This window comes from Thunnus maccoyii, chromosome 3, assembly GCF_910596095.1.
Source record: "Thunnus maccoyii chromosome 3, fThuMac1.1, whole genome shotgun sequence".
Taxonomy (NCBI): Eukaryota; Metazoa; Chordata; class Actinopteri; order Scombriformes; family Scombridae; genus Thunnus; species Thunnus maccoyii.
In genome coordinates this window covers 20,201,875-20,209,182 of record NC_056535.1, presented here as the reverse complement: position 1 = coordinate 20,209,182, position 7,308 = coordinate 20,201,875, and the positions used below count along the sequence as shown (strand labels likewise).

Here is a 7,308-nt window from a genome sequence, read left to right as displayed (position 1 = left end):
GTCCACAGGAATCTGGGATTGCTGGGTCTCAACAGAAATGTCATGGTGAGTCGTAACCTTTACTAGAGCACGTTATCTGCTCTGATAGCGTGGCTGGGCCCGGGACGGGGACCAACGTGATGCAATTGGATTTGAAAGGTCCCCATCCAAGTCATACCCACCGGCTATCTTGCCTCCACAGTTCAGCAACACCAGCACTATACGGCGCGCAGCGAAGTTAAGGATCTGATCTGTCCCGCTGTATCTGCATCTCCCTGCCCTCAATTAATCAGCTGTGGCTGGAGAATAGGAGCTGGGTCATTCTGTGTTTGAGAGGCGAGGATGTAAGATGTGAAGGAACATGACACAGAATGTGATCCTAATGATAGAAAAGAATCCATTTGATATGTCTCAGCAGTTTTTTTTTTTGTTGTTTTTTTTTTGTGGATGCTTTCATGAGTGGTAGGGGAGTAGGATATGAGAGAAAGGCTGTGGGAGAAAAGACGGATGTAGTAGGCGGTATTAGAGGCAGATCCGTTTGCAGAAGTGCTGACGTTTATCTGTCACTACCGGTCATGAGTTACGAAACTGACAATGGCAGCTCCTTGCTTTAACCACAGAGATCAGAGGATGTCCTCGATGTCAGCAAGGATAGACAAATGGAGATCTGCATTACATTGTTGTTTCTTTTTGAGGCTGCTGCAGGGATGTTTTCTTCCATGTTAACCTTTTTCTTGGGCACATTGATCACAGCAACAGTTGGAGTAGAGTAATGTAAGGAAATAGTTTACCCAAATTTGCAAAAATAATTCATTTATACACATATTCTGTTTTGCTATCACTGTGACCTACTTTCAACTTTTAAACTTTAACTTTATTATCCTGACAGACCAATGTACTATACATCGAGCCACACTGCTCAGCATGGCTAAAAATGTGTAAAACATATTTTAAAAAAACAGGCTCAAATAAAACAATGTAGATGACACAAAAACCTGGAGTACATCCAACCCAGCCACCAGCTGTTAAAACACTCCAATTTCCTACATGGAAGACTGGAACAGTTTAGTATGAGAGATAAAATAATCAGCTGGTCTAATAGGTTAGAGCTGACCTTTGGTTCTGGAGATGGAGCGGACACTCTGAAATGACTCTAAAATGACTCCAGCCTTTGAAAAATGACTGATAATTTAGGACAGATCAGGCAGTTTATGATATAGATTATCTTCTAAAAAACCATAAATTGTTACAAGAGCTCACACTGAATACCTTTTTCTTGAACCTTTTTACATTTTCGAGCACTTTCTACTTTTACTGTGGTTGATTTTAGATTACGTAGCTACTTCGACAAAGTCAAGAATTATATATATATATATATATATATATATATAAAAGCCTAGTTATTTCTATTTAAATGTGTTTTGAACTTCATCTTGTGAATGAGCTTCTGAGAGAGCTTCCTTATTAAGAGTCAATCATCTCTTTTGGAGAGCATTACAGAATTTATTACAGTCAAAAGGTCAAAAGGTTCGGGAAAATTACAGTCAGGATGCCATATTTAACCTCTCAGAGTGCACATATGTCTACTGAATAGTCTTCAACAGAAGTAATCTGGCTTTGACGTCAGTATTATTTCAGTGAAATAACATTACCTCTTCTTTGGTAGGATATTCTAGTCTTCTGTCCACTGCTGGGAAAAGTGTTCACAGTATGCGTCACATCAGGGTCCAGGTTATTCCCACAGCAGGGGGCAGTAGTGAATAGCGTTTCGACTGAGAGACACAGCCACAAAGTCTACCAAGATGCCTGTTTTGTTTCAGTGTTTCTGGGCGAGGTCATAAGTATTTTTTCCAGTGAATGCTTTTCCTCTTCTATAGGGATAAAACCGGAGTGTGATGAGTGTGCTTATATACTGTGTAGGTGGTGGTAATCTCTAAAAATGCAAACAGATGTAAGCCAGTTGTAGCCACAATTTCACAATCAGGAACTAATGGAAAATAATTTAACATAAATTTTGTATTTTCAGTATTTTAGTTTATTCAACTATTCTTGAATTTCAAATCACGGTGAGGCAAAGAAATGTTAACTGCTGGAATATTTTACCATAGAAAAAAATGTGAAATTTCAGAACTGTTGACTTCAGACAGTCGCATGTTTTCTGAGTTCCACAGTTACTGTATTTTTTCCATGAATTACACTGAAGATGAGGATTATAACATCAGGTGGTCTCTCTGCTGTTTCTCGTGGTCCTCGACCCCCCAGTTTGCTTGAATTGCAGCTTTCAGTGCTTCAGTGGAGCAGCGTGGCTCTGCAGGGTGACATTCGTTTGGCATGCTGTTGTTCTGGGGCGTTGCTAAACGGTGGCTCCCGGGTTGCTCAGCCACTTCCAAATCCTCCGTTTCTGCGCCTGTTTCCAAGACAACTGACATTTAAAGGGGCGGCTCTGGTTATTGACTGTTTGCCCTTGACCAGCACTCTCTGCTTGCACTTGAAAAACTGTTTGGTTCAACTTGACTGTTTTATTTTTTCCTCCCTGAAGTGCACCAGAAACTCGGGGGGCGAATTCACAAAGACTGCATTGTGGCTGCTGATAGCACCGTGAATTGCGCATCATCCGCAACCCGCTATTTTCCCTGTCTGAAGATCCGATTCACAAAAGATACCGCGCTATTTATATGCCAGCGCAAACACGCCCATAAAGTTTTGCAGCTAAGTGCAATTTGCCCTTGTTTTGCGTCTGATCGGCTTCAGGCTTTTCTCCACATTTCAGCACACAGATTGGTCCATAATGAAAACTGCAGAGAGCAAAAAAGCCTCAAATTGCATTTCTTCAATTAGCAGAGGTGGGCACACACAGAGCTCTCCACAATCATAAACCAACTTTCAATTATATATCTGACTCAGGCAGGTCTGAAACGTGTTAGATTAATATCTGAATCAATGTCGTTCAGGTGTCACTGTCAACGGGATTTCACAGAAACATCAGTATTGATGTTCTGTTCGTTACCCACAGCCGGCTGTGTGTCACAGCTGGCTACAGCATCACACAGCAGCTGCAACGATAAGTGCGTCTCCCAACTGAGAGAGAGGTTGTGCGCATTTACGCACGCGGCACAGCAACGGTATCTGCATTAACACCGGATCGGTCGGCATCTGACGGTAATTAATGTTCTGTGATCTGCTACACACCTACACAGGTCAGCTTTTACATACAGACAATTTTATATGGTGGAATTGTTTGTGATAAAGCAGCCCTGAATCTTGAGCTCCATCAGCGCTATCAGGACATTTCTGAAAGTCCGAGATAAGCTTTTTTGTATTGCTTTTTGTTTGTATTATATTGTTTTTGTATTGATTTTTTTGTGAATTCGCCCCTTAGTGTCCCTTCATGTGCGCTGAGAGTGGCTGTTGTGGAAAAGCAAACACTTACAGCTGCAAACTGCACATTAACTCTTCACTTTTGGGTGAAGCAACAGGATGGAAAAATAAAACAGGAGAGGCTCCAGCTGGTATTTTCACATTTTAACCTTGTCTGGTGCACTTTAATTCAAGAAAAGATTTCCTCTGAGGGAGGATTTGAGTCATAGTTTATGCTTAATGTGGGAAATCAGCCTAAATGGAAAGTGTGGCTGAAATGAGCAAACTAAAGTTGGCAGCACAGCACTTGTGTAGGTGTAGCGTTAGATTCAGTTGAGTAACTGAATAACAGGTTTATGTAGACATTGGCACCCAATAGTGTAACCACCACACCACCAAATCAATATTAAACCAGATGAATGTGATGGAAAGTCGTCATAACTCCTCCTGCTCTGATATCTTGTGGTGAAGTCCTCCTTAAACCCTCCTTTATGTTATCAACACAGAGACCGATGTCCCAATCTGGCAGTCCATCTCCTGTTTCCTCCTGATGATTATGGCGAAATTATTCACTAACAGGTGAAACCAGTCAAGCAAAAATAACAGGATTTCTCACCTCAGAATAGCAGCACTGGTTTTGTATCTGGAGAGACCTGATATTCTACCTGAAGAGCAGCACATCAATGACAGAGAGGTAAAAAGAAAAACAGAGAAATCATGATGCATTGGTTATTTTAATGAGGAAGAAACCGTTTTAGGACAAAAATGTGTAAATTTGTAATTCCATCACCTTAAAAGGGTTCTACAGCAATTTTGTATTGCACCTCTGCAAAGCTGCAGGACACAGGAGAGGCAGATTTTAAACAGGATGGTCAGAATTCATGCAGCATATGCTGAGATATCCTGACTTTTAACCCTGAAATTCTGTTCAGCTCAGTATTTTTTTTTCTTCAAGTGACCCAGAATATACAAAAATGGAAATATTTCAACTTTTTAAATTTTCATGCAGCTGATACAGTGTTCTGGGTTAAATGTTTTATTCAAAAATGTTGCATTCCTAAAATTCAATAACATCTATTGAAATCAGGATGGCTGTTATGTTTATCCTGTTTTATGTAACATAGGACCATTATACACTCAACAGCCACTTAATTAGAAACACCTGTGCAATCCAATGCAATCCAATACAACAGCTCTGCCATAAATTCTACATTTATGAAGCATTTTCAATTTTGTTGACATTGTCAGAAAGGTGATAATTCTCCTTTATGTTTATTATGAGGTTGTAGTGTGTGGTGGTGGTTTACTGGAGTGTATTATATTGAAAAGTGTTCCTAATATTTTGCCCTCCTCATGTATGTTAATGGAGTGGACAAAATCTTAGGAACACCATTCAATAATATGCACTCCAGTACACCACCACAACCTACTATGACCTCAGTAATAAACATAAAGTAGAATTATCACCTTTCTGACAATATCAACAAAAAATGAAAAATGTATAAGCTTCATAAATGTAGGATTTATGGCAGAGCTGTATTGGGTTGCATTAGTTTTCTCCATAAACCAATAGTGTAAAACCTAAAGAATACACTCTTGCTGCTTGTCGAAAGCTTAATTAAGGATTAACCACCCATTTGTTAATGACCGATAAGAAATGTATAAATAGATTTGTGGTTCAGAACTTTGGTAAAGAGACTAATTATGAAGGGAGACTGTGAAGGGTCAGAATATGAACAGTATGTAAAGTGGTTAAGATGGATTTATAGATGTTCAGCATTGGACCCATTGGTGGAACTACCATTAAACACTAAACTCGATTGCATTGTATATGATCAGGGCTTATCGTGCCTTGTCTCATCATTGAATGGGAGACTACTGCTGTGCAATTGCTGTGTTTGTGCTCTTTCATTCACTGTGATAGGGCGGCAATCACAGCAAGCAGAATGTTTGAAGTGGAGATGTCTTCGCTAGACGTGCGTTACTGAAAAGAAGCAAATTACTGAGGCTTTCTTCAACTCGCTCAATGTTCTCTTCACTATCAACAATCTATACCGGCAACTTGTAGGAGAACACACAAATAGTCCGAGCTGCAACCTCCACGTTGTATCGAAGTGTAGGAGCACATACTTGAATTTTCAATTGAAGTGAACGAGAGACGACATCGATATTCATAAGATAGATAGATGCTAGTGCTGCAATTTATGAATCAAGCTAAAAAAAAAAAGAAAACATTTCTCATAAAACAACCATTTTTTCTTTAGACTATCCCTGGAAAACTGACCCTGATGACCCACAGAAGACAGACATTTTAAAACTGTTTTCACAGGCTGTGTAATCAGTAGTCCTTTAACATGAACAATTGTTTTTTTGTGTGTTTTAAATCTCCTCTGGTTTATGGATTTGACAAAGAGGTGTTGCTCTCTTTTCTTGTATGGTGATAGTAACGTTTCAGGACCATTACCCCATAGTTAACGCCCTTATTTGCAATGTTTTGCTTCACTGTGTTATGTCTTAAAATCTGTGTGGGGACCATAGACTGTATAAAGATGGACGTAGCGAGCTGTGATGTCACCCATTGGTTTACATTGGAGCCAGTTTGAAGCCCAGAGCTGCTGCTTACGGTTGGTGCCATCTTTTCTGTTTGGAGCCAGTACCTTCTAAATGAGGAGTGTGGGATGTTGCCTGTCACACCTCGCTACCTCGGACCGCAGCTAACACTAGCTTACTGGGAACAGTGCACACCTGGGCTAACGTGACAGTAGCTACTTTAGCTAAATTGTGCTAACAGGACAGGTATCATAATCAAGTAACATTAAACTTACTATAATAGTGTGACAATAATCCGACTTAATGCGAGTCTCGGAGCCGGGGAGAGCAGCGGGTGTGTCAATCACAGCTGTCAATCAACAACCACACAGCAGACATCAAAGCTACTGTAAGTCTTCAAATCTTATTAACGGAGAAATAATTTCCAACATGACCACCAGTACACTTATTAGAGGGCCTGAATTTAGCGATTGAGACTAAAACAATTTGTTGAAAGAAGAAAGATTGACTTTTTAGAGAGAATTTGATGCTTTTTGAATGGGAGTCTATTGGAGCCAAGGATTTTTTTGAGTGGATCTCCTGAGTAAGTCAAAACGGTCATTGATGGTAAAAAAAAAAACTGTTCAGTTTATCAGGTAATAACATTGAGCAGGCTGCCTGTAAGAAAAAGGAGCACTGTTTTTGGATTAAATTTTGAGATATAAGTCAAATCACAGCTCCACATGGATTCTATTTTACAATTACACAAATTTCATAATTGTCATTATTCTGTTAATTTTTTTTTTAATCATTTTCTCAAGTGAATCAATTACAGCGGTTATGCTTATAACAAGAACAAAGAGAGGAGACATTTTCTTTTTAATTTTATTTCTTTCCATAAAGGCCAAGTTATTAAAATGTTATTAAAAAGATTAGATAGATACAGTAGATTGGACCCAATTTATTTTCTGAACTTTTAACTTCCTCTGAAACAGCTGCAGGTAAAGCTATTTTTAGTGCTTCAAACATCAGCAATAATTCCAACTTTACTCAGATTATTCAGAGTTATGTTTACCTGCTGTTACTTCATTAATCCTGTAAATTATTGTGTCATGTTTCACAGTGAAAGATCAGGGTTTTTTTTTTAGAGATTACAGAGATTATATAATTTGTGCAAACTCATGCTTTTCCTAATACTCATTCCCTGCTTTGCTTCACAGTCAGCACAACGCTGTTTGGATCTCAGTGTAACACACCCAAAATAAACAGTAAGTGCCAATTTACTGAGTCATTTCTGAGCTGTTACAACATTCATTTACAAATTTCCAATTACAGCGAGCAAAAAAGTAATTAGACTGAAGACTTAAAGCTGTATGAAAATTAGTCCCGGAGTCATCACAAAGAGACGTTATAGGTTTAGTCAGTTAATTCTGTCTGAAGTCA

At 39.1% G+C, this 7,308-nt stretch overlaps 1 long non-coding RNA gene across 1 annotated transcript; it reads right to left on the bottom strand.

The window, feature by feature from the left end:
- Positions 1 to 1,532: 1,532 nt before the first annotated feature.
- Positions 1,533 to 6,244, bottom strand: LOC121894424. Its single transcript, XR_006095533.1, has 3 exons — positions 6,162 to 6,244; positions 3,953 to 4,001; positions 1,533 to 2,386 (listed from the first exon to the last, which is right to left on the bottom strand). It is a non-coding gene; the product is annotated as an uncharacterized LOC121894424 (long non-coding RNA).
- Positions 6,245 to 7,308: the final 1,064 nt, after the last annotated feature.